The sequence below is a fragment of the Oryzias latipes genome, chromosome 23, assembly GCF_002234675.1.
Source record: "Oryzias latipes chromosome 23, ASM223467v1".
NCBI lineage: Eukaryota > Metazoa > Chordata > Actinopteri > Beloniformes > Adrianichthyidae > Oryzias > Oryzias latipes.
The window spans coordinates 1,042,890-1,056,834 of record NC_019881.2 but is presented as its reverse complement, the minus strand read 5'-3'; the positions used below and the strand labels follow the sequence as shown (position 1 = coordinate 1,056,834).

General features: G+C 44.8%; 1 long non-coding RNA gene across 1 annotated transcript; it reads left to right on the top strand.

The window, feature by feature from the left end:
- The first annotated feature begins 283 nt into the window (after positions 1-283).
- On the top strand, positions 284-12,250 carry LOC105357803. Its single transcript, XR_002872834.1, has 9 exons — positions 284-329; positions 8,173-8,306; positions 8,451-8,582; positions 8,708-8,801; positions 8,979-9,078; positions 9,183-9,441; positions 9,514-9,700; positions 9,935-10,062; positions 10,255-12,250. It is a non-coding gene; the product is annotated as an uncharacterized LOC105357803 (long non-coding RNA).
- Positions 12,251-13,945: the final 1,695 nt, after the last annotated feature.

The window sequence follows — 13,945 nt, the reverse complement described above, 5'->3', positions numbered from 1 at the left end:
GCTGTGACAGAAGGTGTAAAGGTTGTTGACAGCTTTGGGACTGAGTTGGATGATGATGTATTTCAGGATGTAGTCAAGGATCCCTCTGTCGGAATGATAACCATCCAATATGCCACTGGTTGGTGCGAATTATATTTTCTATTTTTTCGTAAAAGAACTTGTTTGACGTTTTCTTTCATTCTAATTTTCTTTTTTTTTTTTTTTTTTTTTTTTTTTTTTTTAACTTGTCCTGTCCAACAGCTAGGCAAACAGATGAGAGCTGAGGGCCTCTTGTGTTGGACATATTTTATTCTAACAAGAGGGGTTATTCATCTTCAGACAAACCAAAGGTATGTCTGAATAAACCCCTTTTGTAATTGAGGCCAAACTTTATTAATTTCAATCATGTTTGAAAATCTTTGGTGTTGGACCGGACGGAAAAGGAAAGAGGGGAACAAGAGAGAGGGACGTTAGAGAGAGGGGGGGGTAGGAGGGTGATAATAGGAGGGGAAGGGGGGTAAGACCATGAAGCAGCATAGAGCAGGCAGGTTTACTGGTTGTTTATCGTTACGGTACGGTTCAAATGTAGTACAAAAAGGGCGGGGCCTGTTCACACACACTCAAATATTATCAACACACCTGCTAGCCGCAGAAATGTCCACATGTCAACATGCACACAAAGCAGATAGTGTTCACGAACGCATACTTATGCCTTTAAACCAACTAGTGTGAAATCTTTCATTCATTCAATCATGCAAACTATTAGTGCAAAGGTGAGCTAACACCTGTGCTCAGGTGAGTGTTTATGTTCTTCTAAAATGGATGGTGGAATGTGAAAAGAAGGAGGAGGAGCGCCCAGCCACCCCCACACCCATACCCCCGCCGCAGCAGCAGCGGCAGCCGGAATTCCCCCAGCGCCACACGGGAACAGGCAGGGAACAACCGCCCCCCGGGCGACCAAGACCGCCACCCAGGCCAGGGCCAGCAGGACCGCCGCGAGGCCCCCAGAGCCAGAGAGCAGGGAGGCGCAGAGGGAAAGAGAGCGCCGCCCCAGCCCAGCCAGGAAAGCAGCCCCCCGCCGCGCCGGAAGAGCCCAACGCAGGGCCCCACCGGAGAGGGACGCCCACAGCCCCAGACGAGCACCCCACCACCACCCAGGAGTTCCGGGCATCCCCCCGCCCCGACCCCAGGTACGAGCCAGGACCCCCCAAGGGAGACCCGCTCCGCACTCCAGGCAGCCACCCACCCGGCCCACGGTTGGTCCAGGTAGGAGCAAGGCAGGGGCCCGCCGCCCCCGCCCAGGAGGGGGGAACCCCGGGGAAAAAAGGGCGGCCCACAAGGGGTGTTATAAATATGGCCCGACCAGGCTCGGCCATGTTGGAAGTTTGGCGGGGCCCAGCGCCCAGGGGCAAGGACCAGGACCCACCCCCCAGGGACACGAACACCCCCGGCTCAGGTGTAATATGAACCCCCCCACCGTGCGGAGAGAGCACCGCCGGGCCCAGGGAGCCGGCACCCAAGGGACACGGCCGCCATCGCCAAGGGGCCCACACCCCCCACCAGGGACGGGGTAGGGGACAGATGGACCCAGGTCCCACCTTCCTTGTAAAATGTGTGTGCGTGTATGGGTGTTTGAGAGGGTGTTTGTGTGCATGTGTGTGTGTTTATGTTTGAATGTATATATTGAAGGGGGAGGGGTGTGTGTACTAAGGGGGGTGCAGTTAAAATTGGCGAGTAGGGCACTAAGGGGACATCTCCTGATTACTCACAGTGATGTCCCCTCACCCTCCACACCAAGGGGCCCTAAATGTCTAAGGTGCGGTTAAAATTGGCGGGTAGGGTGCCAGGAGGACATCTGCTGCTTGCTGGCAGTGATGTCCAAGCACCCCCCCTACCAAGGACCCTACGTGTCTAAGGTGCAAATAAAACCGAAAGAGGGGGGGCCCACTCCATACGGCAACCATAGGAGGGGGGCCACTCCCAAGTAGCCCCCCCCCAAGGCGCATCGCAGGCTAAACCCCCCACCCCCTCACCCTAATATGAGGTTATATAAGGAAGGGGGTAAGTTGGGGACAGCTGGTAGACTGTCCCCCGGTGGTCAAACAGCCGTCCCACAGCCCACCCCCAGCAAAGGGGCCAGGGCCACCCAGCCCAGGGGCCCACCCCCGGAGGCGCCGACACCCCAGGCCCGGCACCACCCACCCCACACAGAGAGAGAGGAGCCAGAAAGCGTCGCCCCCCCCCGGAGCAAGCCCAGGCCCCCACCCCCAGACGCCGGCCCTAGAAGAGCTCTGGTCAGGCCTCGACGGGACCGAGGAGGCCAACCGGCCGAGGCAACCACTGATTGCCTCAGCGGAGACCCCGACCCGCTAGCCCCCCCGACCCGTACTAATAATGGGCCCCCCCTCCCCCCCAGAACGCCCCCCCACAGGACAGGGCCGACAAGCCCCCCACCCCACCCCACCCCAGACCCCGCAGCCGAAGCGGGTGACACCCAGAGCGACCGGGGGCCCCGAGAGGGTTGTCCCGTCCCGTCCCAGAGCCAGGGAAGGGCCGATCCCAGCCCCAGGTGCAGATGGGCAGCCCATCCGGCGCCGCTGGGCCCCCCCCACCCGAGCAGGGCCCCCCGCCAACCCCCCCCAGCACAGGCAAAGGGACCACCCCCCCAAGCCAAGCCAGACCACCACCCCACCCCCCCACCACGCACCCCCACACCCAAGCCCAGAGGACCACGCAGCGCCCCAGCCCGCCCCACCCAGGCACCGGACCCGACCCCCCGACCAACGGAGCCCCCCACCGCCCCCGCCAGGCACCGGAAGCCCCGACCCCCACCCCAAACCACGGCAGAAGGGCAAGGAGCAGCGACGACCAGGCCCTCCACCCCCTAAGTCATGGAGTCAACCACAGGAGACCAGAGAGACTGAATTCTTTCAAAGTTACTTGAGCTTTGGGCTGACATTTTTTCCAAGCTGATATGATCAAACAGCAGATTTCTGTGTTGACTTATGTTTATATTTTTCTTGTTTTTCCAATTTATTAAAATAGTTTTTTTGGCAATACAAAGAGTTATGAAAATGATAGATGCTAATCCTTCTTCTATATCGATGGCACTCATGTCACCAAGCACACAAAGTGACGGTGAGGCAGTGATTGAAACCTTAAGCCAGACTGATAAATCGGCACATACCTGCTGCCAGAGAGCCCTGACAGGAGTGCAGAACCACAGTGCGTGCATGTAGCTGTCGGGTAGATTATTATCACAGTGCTCGCAAATGTCTGAGTTACTGAGACCCATCTTGAACATCCTCTGTCCAGTGTAGTAAATTCTGTGAAGAGTTTTGAGATGGATTAGCTGCAGATTTGGACTTTTTGTCAGTTTAAAGGTGTTTAGACAAAGTTCTGACCAGAAGCTTTCATCTGTGCTGATGCTCAAATCTGCATCCCATTTTTTTGTTGGAAGGGCAATATTGTTATCTAAATTACATAAAAGTTTGTATATTTTGGAGAGAGTTCTATTCATTGAAAAATTAATCAGAGTGGTAACTACATCTGGTAGCTTTAAATCGTCGTCTTTAATTTTATACTTTTTAGTAATACTTGATTTAAGTTGCTGATATTCCAAGAAGTTATTTATTCCATGTTTGTCTTGAAGTTCCTGGGGGGTTATGAATCTTCTATCAATAATTACGTGCTCTAGTTGTTTTATGCCCCCTGCTTGCCAAGCTGGGAAGTGAATCATTTTTTTGTTAATAAGGATGTCCGGGTTGTTCCAGATGGGTGTCATTTTGCACGGTTGAATTGATGATTTTGATATTTTGAGAAATTCCCACCAGGCTGTTAAGGTGGCATTTATATTAATGCTTTTGAAACAATCCTGTTTTTTAACTGTTTGGCTAATAAATGGTAGCTGTGACAGGTTGATCTTTCCACATAACACCTGTTCCAAGTCTAACCATGAGTTGGTTTCTGGATTATTTTTTAACCATTTTAAGATATATTGTAATCTATTTGCAAGAAAGTATTTGTGGAAATTAGGTAGTTCTAATCCTCCACAGCTTTTTGCAGATTTTAAAGTTTTTAGACTAATTCTTGCAGGTTTGTTGTTCCATAGAAAGCTTGATATGGATGAGTCTAATGTTTTGAACCATTTTAATGGCGGTTGTGTGGGAATCATTGAGAAGAGATAATTAACCTTGGGTAAGATTTTCATTTTAACCGTGGCTACCTTGCCCATAAGGGACAGAGGCAGGTTGGTCCAGCGTGTTAGATCGTCCTGTATGCTTTTCAGTAATGGGGTGTGGTTTAGCTGCACCAGTTCTGATAGTTTGGGGGAAAAGTAGATACCCAGATATTTGATATTTCCTGTTTTAACTGGAATTGTGAGTCTTTGTTCCATATTCCTGTTGAGTGGTAATAAAACAGACTTATTCCAATTAATGGAATAGTCTGATATGGAGGAGAATTCATTTATGATCATTGCTGTTTCATTTACAGAATGTAAATTCCTTAAAAACAGTAATATGTCATCCGCATAAAGACTAATTTTATGATGGCTGTGTTTGGTTTTTATTCCTATAATGCTCTCATTCTGTCTTATTGCTGCAGCTAAAGGCTCAATGAATATAGCAAAAAGAGAAGGAGAGAGTGGGCAGCCCTGTCTGGTTCCTCTTCCAAGAAAAAACCTGTTTGAAGTCTGTTTATTAGTTCTAACTGATGCATTGGGGTTGTGATATAATATTTTGATCCAATTGATGAATGCTTCTCCAAAACCAAACTTATGGAGGGCAGCAATAAGGAACTTCCAATTAACTCTGTCAAAGGCTTTTTCAGCATCCAGCGATAGTACCGTCATTTCCTGTTTTTTAATGGTGGCAAAGTCTATTATATTAACTAGTCTACGGACATTATCATCCGAGTGTCTGCCTTTGATGAATCCAGTCTGGTCGAAGTGAATTATGTGAGGAGTGATTTTTTCTATTCTCTGTGCTAGTGCTTTGCAGATAATTTTTACATCTGCATTGATTAAAGAAATGGGGCGATAGCTTGAAGGACTAGTGGGATCTTTGTCTGGTTTTAGAAGAAGAATTATGTTGGCTGAGTTCATGTTAGGTGGCATTGATTGGCTCTCATTAATAGATGTGACAGTTTTATAAAATGTTGGTGCCAGTTGTTCCCAGAATTCTTTATAAAACTCAGCAGGAAAGCCATCAGGCCCTGGTGCTTTACCATTGGGCATAAGTAACAGAGCTTCATGAAGTTCAGACGGCAAGAGCGGAGAATCTAAGTTTGTGATTTGATCCTCATTTAGCCTGGGTAGGTTTACATTATTAAGAAATGAGTCAATACTTTGCTCTGACGGATTGATCTGCGGTGTGTACAGGTTTTTATAAAAGTTTTCAAATTCGTTATTAATTTTGACCGGGTCATGGGTGACATTTCCTGTTTGGTCCATAATAGAGGTGATTGATGATTTTTCTCTGTTAATTTTAAGCTGATTAGCCAGAAATTTGCCAGATTTATTAGAGTTTTCAAATCTTTCAAGTCGTAGCCTTTGTATTTGAAATTGTGTTTGTTTATTAATGATGTCATTTAACCGCAGCTTTAAATTTTTCAGATCTCCCAGAATGTGTTCCTGTGCAGAAGCAGCATAAGCAGTCTCCAGGGTTTTGATTTTATTTTCTAATTCTAATAAATCTGCTTTCTCTTTGCGTTTTTTGTGCGTTGAATAAGAAATGATTTTCCCTCTCATGACTGCCTTTGCTGTTTCCCAAAGAACGCACGGTGGGATGTCTGGAGTATTGTTGAAGTCTAAGAAGGTTGCCCACTCTTTTTTAAAGAATTCAAGAAATTCCTGGTCCTTTAACAGAGACGTATTAAACCTCCAGGTTGTACCAGAGGGTGTGGATTTTTCCCTAGAAATGTTTACAGAGACTGGTGCATGATCACTGATAATAATTGGATGGATATTGGAGCTTTGAATATTTTTTAAAAGAGAGTTACTGATTAATAAATAGTCTAAACGGGAGTGTGAATAGTGAACTGGAGAAAAAAAGGTGAACCCTTTAGTGCTTGGGTGACATGAGCGCCACGCGTCGCAGAGACCCAGATCATTCATGTACTGCTTTAGAATACTTGCAGATCGCCATGTACGCTGGTTTGCTGCTGTGCTGAGTCTGTCAAGTTCAGGGTCCAAAACAAGGTTGACGTCTCCTCCTATAATGATTGTGGAGTCAGAGTGAACTGAGAGTGAGGTGAAGAATCTGTGAAAGAAGGAAGAGTCGTCAACATTAGGACCATAAATACTCACTATACAATAGTCCTTATTCTGAATGGATATATTAATGATTACAAATCTGCCTTCTGGGTCAGTAACTGTATCCTTATGAGTAAAATTAAGATTTTTATTAATTAAAACAGCAACTCCTCGTTGTTTGGAGTTGTAACTGGCAGAGTATATAACTGGAAATTGTAAGCAGCACATAAGGTGATTCAAAGAATCTGATAAATGGGTCTCCTGCAGTAGAGCTATATCTGCTTTTAGACCATCCAGGTGATTTAACACTTTCAATCTCTTTGGCTCAGAGCCAAGTCCACGCACATTCCAGCTAACGATGTTAAGACTGTTCATAACTGCTCTGACTGAAAAGGTGTAAAGCTAAGTAGTGCTTGTGTACCAGTCCGTGTGCGCGTGCCCGCATTGAGAAGCGCTGTGCGCGTGAACGTTTTCTGGTTATGTGAGCTGCGTGTCGCGTGCGTCCTATGAGAGCCTGTGTGAGGTGATTGCAGTATGTCAGCGTGTGTGTGCGGGATCGCATGTGCACGCCCCTGTGTGCGCTTGTGTGAGCGCGCGCCCGTTCCGTGCATAAATAAATACTTACCGAGGATGAGTTGCTTCCAGGTGATTTACATATAATGAGGGGGGAGAGGGGGGGGGAGAGTAAAGGAAAGAAAAAAAGAGATAGAAGGGAAAACGAAAACAACAACAAAACAACAATAGAAACATCAGTGGGACTGAAGTGACGAAGAAAAAAAAAAAGACTGTTTTCCTGCGATCGAGGTGTGGATTATTGATGATCCGGTTTTCCATTCATTGAAGTAAGTTTAGCGGGTTTCTTCTGGGCAGCGCAGATGTTCTCAGCGCGGATCTGAAAGCCTTCAGCACAGCCAGGGGGTGATCTCCGGGTCCCGGAACAGCCGTCCGTCCACGTACAGTTTGTCAACGGCCACAATCGCTCTCGAACCAGCAGCAAGATGCTTCCTCCTCAGCGGGAACAGGATCTTCCTTCTACGGAGGATTTCTGCCGGGAACTGGTCATTAACGCTGTAATGCGTGCCTCTCAGTTCCCGTCCGCGGCCCTTCACCAACTCCTTCTGTTTGAAATGTTCGAATTTAGCCACAATAGGACGCGGGCGCTGGTGGTCGGACCTTCTTCCTCCGAGGCGGTGAACCCTGTGGAAGGAGATCTTCTGCACCTCCTCCTTGGGGAGCTTCAGGTGGACCTGTAAAAAGGATCTCACGGTGGCCTCGGGGTCTTCTCCTACCTCCTCTGGAACCCCCGCGACCACTAGATTGTCCCTCATGCTCCTCGACTGAAGATCCAGGAGGGTTTCCTTGATGGATCGGTTCTCCTCGGAGAGACGGGCGGTGTCACTGCTCAGGGTCTTCACGGTCTCTCTGAGGGCCTGGTTCTCCGCTGCGAGCTCCCGCACCTGCTGCTGGCTGAATTCCAGAGACTCCCGCAGACCTTGAAATTCTCTATGGAGGATCTCCAGCAGATTGAGGCGGCCATCAAAGCTGGAGAGCTTTTTGTCAATCGAATCCAGGATATCGCTCATTCCGCTGCCTGGAGAGGACACAGCCCCGGGAGAGTCCTCAGGCCGTTCACGCTTGGCGGAGGGGGTGGTGGTGGCGGTTCTGGGCTTCACCATGTTGCAGGTATTAAAACACTCGTCAATGAAATTCTCCAGGTCCTCCAGGCTGACAGAAGCTTAATACTCTTAACAGGTTATGTTAGTTAGCAGGAAATGTTTTAATATGGCGGAAAAATGAAACAAGATCGAAAATGTTTGTTCAAATGCTTACGCGCCGCCAAGTCGACTCACCACACTCGTCTCGCTGGGTCTCGCGATACTACAGCATCACGCGATCGCGATCGTCCTCATTCATTCTAATTTTCTTCTGTCAATGTTTAGATCCTGTTCCTATGGTACAATCTTCTGACCAATCGGAACCATCCTCCCTTGATTCATCTGATTCTCAAGACACCGTCATCCTTTCGGAGAGTCCATCCAGTAAACGGCTAAGGCTGGACTCAGAGGCCAAGCACGTAAGAATTATTCTAATCAAATGATTATTTTTAAGGATATGAACCCCTAAAATAAATTTTGCTTATTGAATTTAGTCTATTGTCTTATCCTTGTTAAGTTGATTCATTTTTAATATGCTTAAGTTCTTTTCTCTGTGTTTTTAGTTGGTGGAATCCATTCTTACCCAAAAACCTGGAACGCATAATAAATGAATATAATCGAAGCAAGTCTTTATCAGATGAAACTAGAAGAAAAATGGTTAACTTACTGGCTGCTGACATGACAGAGAAGAATGGGTAATATATCATTATGGCTTAGTAAAATCAGTGTATCATTAACATGTAATTCTCATCTTTAACAAAGCATGAAGCAGAGCTTACATTACATACACTAAGAATTTTTTTATTTTTTTGTATTGCAGGACATCACCACCAAGACAGGTGAAAGAAATGTATGCCAGGGGAATTGTGAGCTTCTTTCCCTATCTGAGTGATCCTTTCTCCAGGACCGGTTATGTAAGTCACACCAAAAATTATTACATTAAATGTTTATTAAGACATTTGACCAATAAAAGTTTTGAAAGGTACTTTTTACAAATTAAATAGATAAAAAAAGTAACACATGCTTTGCATACCAAGTTTATCCAAATTGTGAATGTGGAACTACAAATGAGATGTTCCCTGTCTTACCAGGATCATTACTATGATGGCGAGAGTGGCACAGGCTACTTGGCATGGGGGATTAAAACTATTCAGCGATCTGCTGCAAGAGACAGGCGATCATCATATGGAGGTAACACTACTATTCTGAAAGAGTTTAAAAACTTTGGAATTAATTTTCATTAAATATACTTTTCTTGCATGTTTGGCTATCAAAATATGTCCTGTGTTGTAAAGAATCACCTGGAGGAGCATCTTATGATGATCAGCTTGGAGGACCAGCTGCCAGGCGAGAACCCCAGTTAGTTCCAGAAACTGTGCTGAGTGATGATGAGTGTAAAGAGGCCATAGCATTGATTAAACATTCAGCGGATGAAGATGTAATCAAGAGGAAGATGAAGCTGACATTTGACTTCGCCGCAACATGGTCCTTGACCTGCAGCAGTCAAGCAATGTTCTGACAGTCTTTCCACGTTTTAAAGACATCAAAGGCTTGGTAAATAAATAAACCTATTCTTGAACACAGTTTATAATTTCAGAAGGAAATTTAAGTTTCTCTTCAATGTAGGTGGAACAAGATTTTGCTCTGATGTTTGGGGAGGAAATCTCAGGCAAGTTTCTGGAAAAATGGACAACTGCATTCAAGCAGAAAGTTATCCAACAATGCAGGAAGCTGCAAACCACCAGTGAGTTGGAAGATCTCCTCCTGGCAGCTGATAACCCTGACAGTGGAGCCGAAGTGGATGACAGCATTGGTAAGAGTTACACGCAGTTGACACTCTACTAATTTTCTGTAAATTAAAATAAACTTGACAGTTTAAACTACAGTTACAATAGTATAGTTGCAATAGTTACAATTTTTTTCTTTTACTTTGTCCTATTACTGTGTGACATGTTGGCAATAGTTAAAGGGTTAAATGAAAATATTCTATAAGCATGTCTGACTTTTGCTGATGCTCCATTTGAATTAAATGTTTGTGTATTTACAGGGTGGGACAGTGACCTCTCATCGATTCTGCTGCTGTTGCACCTTATTCCTCCCTCTGCCCAAGGTCGTAAAAGACCAGGAAAAGTGTCTGCTTCCCAAGCAGAAAAGCATTTGGTGGTCTTCAAGAAGGTGTGTTTTTATTTTCAGCATTGCGCCTGGTGCTGTCATGTTGGGAATACATGTGCAGATACTATGATTAGCACCAGAAAGTTTTCTTATGCCCAGTTACATTATTTCCCAGCTCTAAATGTAATTTTTTGGAATGAAATATAACTACGGTGTCATTGTAAAAGCCTCAATGTATTTTTCATGTTATTTCAGATAGGAACCAACATTCTAGAACATCTTGATTCCATCAAGACAAGCACTCAACCCTATCTCCTGGCTGTTGGACGAAATAGGAAAGAAATCCATCAGTTCTTTATCATCCTTGACAAAAATGCCATCGCTTGCAGGTCGGCTTCCTCACTCAGTGCCTTTGATGAACTATTCAAGGCACATTTTGTTTTTGCCACGAAATACAATCCAATGCTACACAACATGTTCACATTCATCCAGACAACTGTGTACAATATAGATGCTGGGAAAGTGAAGGAGAGCCCCCGTGTTGCAGAAGTTCGGGCCAGGCTGCTTCATTAGCACTTGAACTTGTCTATTTAAGATGAGGTGTTTTGTTTGTCACTCTGAGTTAACTTGTTCAAATACTCTTGTTAGGCATTTACGAGTAGTTCATGGTTACATAGATGGGAAAAATCTACGACTTAAATGTGCTCAGACTGGATGTGGTCGTGTACTTGGGACTTTTTCTGGATTTAGAAAACATTTAAACACCAAACACATGGACACAATTGAGCAACAAGGCCAGAACGATGTCAGTTCAAGCAGGCCAAACCTCGGTGATGCAAGAGACCTTGTTACTGTTGATGTAGAGGCAGCAGAATCAACAGCTACCCAATTAACAAAGTCCAGCCTGACAAGGACCACAGAATGGCGAAGACTCAGATGCAGAGTTCTTGGAAAAACTTTTATTCCTGAGAACCTGAGATAGGCGTAGGGTTTGGTAAACATCTACACATGATAATCAGGGACAGGACAGAGGGAGACACAGACCATAAATACATATGAGGAGGGACAGCACAGGTGGGAACGATCAGGGATGATTAGGTCTACAGCTGTGGGGAAAACAGACATGAACAGGAAAGGGAGGAACTTTCAAAAGAAAACAGGAAGCGACACACAAGGACACAAATGTCAGACAGGAACTTGACGAAACATGACAGTACCCCCTCCCTAAGGACCGACACCAGACGGTCCAGGAGCCCCGGACCTGAAGAAGTCCGTCAGGAGGGATCTGTCCTCGATGAAACGCTCCGGAATCCACTGGCGGTCCTCTGGACCATAGCCCAGCCAGTCCACCAGTAACTGCCGACCACGACTCCGTTTCCTGACGGCCAGGATCTTCCGCACCGTGTACACCGGTCCACCCCCACCATCCTGGGCGGCGGCGGGGGCTCTGAGGGAGGCACCAGAGGACTGTCCACCACCGGCTTCACCTTGCTGACATGGAACGTAGGATGAACCCGGAGGGACCGGGGCAGACGAAGACAAACCGCAGCTGGGTTGATGACCTTGGCGACGGGAAACGGCCCCACAAACCGGGGAGCCAGTTTTCTACACGGAACGTGTAGGTTGAGATCCCTGGTCTCCTTTGCTTTTCATAACTCGCCACAGGAATGGACTAGAAACTTGCTTTTTTTTTTAAACATCCTTATAATTTTTACTCTTCATGACGGTGCCGTATTAAACCATCTGATGGCCTGGTACGGCCCGCGGGTCGTGTGACACCCCTGCTCTAAAAGAATGAGCTAAACTGGGAAAGATGAACTGTGACGTAGAAAGGGAAGAATGTCTTCTCTTTGACGGGAATTTTAGAGGTTTCAGATCAGGACACAGACTGCAGAAGAATTGAAGAAAATGTCTTGATCATGTGGCCAGATAGAAAATAAAAACATGGGTCTGTTCCATGGGCGGGACCAAACATGGAGGCGGGCTGGATCCAGCCCACGGGCCGTTGTTTTCCTACCCCTTTTCTAACTCTGCAGAAACTATGTTCTAATTAAACACCAGTGGGAATACTTTGAGAATGGATCAAAAAAGGATGGGAGAGGGTCTTTAATGATGTCATCCATTCCTTTTTTGATGACTTGTTGGAGTTTAGACATATTTTGTTTCCAAACTTGCTTTGTAGTATTTTTATATTCTTCCCCTATTATTTATGCATTGAATTTTGTGATTAAACTTACATACTTTATGCTAATTAATGACCTTTTCTCTCTCTGCCATAAACAAACTGACAGCTGTTTGCTATCAAGACGAAGCTGAAGGGACTTTTATTGTTTTACCAGCAAATGACAAAAAAAGACACAAAAAGCTGCTCCATGTGATGCTTAAAGAACAGATTTATTGAAAGGAAAGAACAATCAACTTCAGTATTTGATTAGGAGGAAGAACATTTGAAGTTATCAACATCTCCATTTGATTCTGAGAAGGACAGGTTTCAAGGTCAGATTGGAAAACAAATTGCAGCCGTTTTACTTATCGTTGCAAATTTTACAGCTGCAGGTTTTAATGTACTCATAGTTGTAACTCTTGGTGGTTTTGTCTTGGCATTTTAGATTCACCGTTTTGTTCGCATGGTCGTCCTTCTGACAGCATTTGCAATCCTGATGCAAGACTCCATTTCCCATCATGCTGTTGGAGAATAAAAGCATTTGGATTAAAAGAGAGGAGGCGACGATTAAATCACCACAAAAACCTGAATAAACATGAAAAGTCAGGAGTCTTCTCACCTGGCCTGAGTGAAGCACTGACCCTTGCAGACAGGGACTTCTATAACAGCAGTGCAATTGTCTACAGTGGCGGTTATGTTAGTCAGTGAGGGAGAGCAGGTCTGTTTGCTGGATGTGCCTGAACAAAAAAAACAGCAAACAAAACGTAAGAAGAACGCTTTAAAGGTTTCATAATTAAATATAAAAAGCTAAAGAATGAAACTAAAGAGATTATAGTACAAAGTAAAAGGTCTGTAGATGCATTGAGGTTTGCAGGAATTGATCTTACATGTGAAACAGCATTTCTGGTCATCCCAAACCCTGTTCTCCTAGAAAGGTTAAAAAACATATTTAATTGTCACTCATTTTGTTAAAAAACAGAAAATACATCACTTTTTTACTAAAAGACTTGATTAGTGTAAAAAACTCATCAAATTCATACCTCAGAGCAGTTCTGTTCAGAACAAACTTGTTTCTGTGTCTGGACGCCCTCTAGTGTGCAGCTGAGGGACATGCAGGGATAGTTGGTGTCCTTCCAATGCTCTCCCACCTACACAAACACACAATCATCAATGTCTGCAAGACAACTGAACATCATGGTGAATAAAAAGAAAAATAATTATTAAATGAACAATGATGAACAGAATTAACTTACCTTGTATGTCTTTCCCTGATAAATGCAAGTCCTCTCAACTGAAAAGATAAAGTGGAACAAATTATAAAATGCAGCTTCCTGCTCATATTTATTTATACATTATAAATAAAATTACAATTATAGAAAATGCATATTTAATTGTAATTAAAATGACAATTATACTCCTGCAACTTTTGTCTTAAATTGTCCAGTCCAACTAAAAATGGATTCATCTCTACCACATTACATCTGGTGAAACTATATCATTTTGATGGAGGACGACACATTTATAAAATAAAAGAATCACTATTGGTAAGAATCAGATTTACAATCTTCTTATTTTTCACCCTTAAGAAAACTGAAGAACCTTTTAGTGGGGACATTGAGTATTGTTGTTAACAGTAGGTTTAAATAATATAATACTTTAATATTACTGTTATTCCAAGTTTAAATAATGCATAAAAACATAAAGGAAACAGAAGTTTCAGTTCTTACCACAAATGTAGCAGCAAGACTCGTTCACCAGAATCTCATTGGGTTTACAGATTGG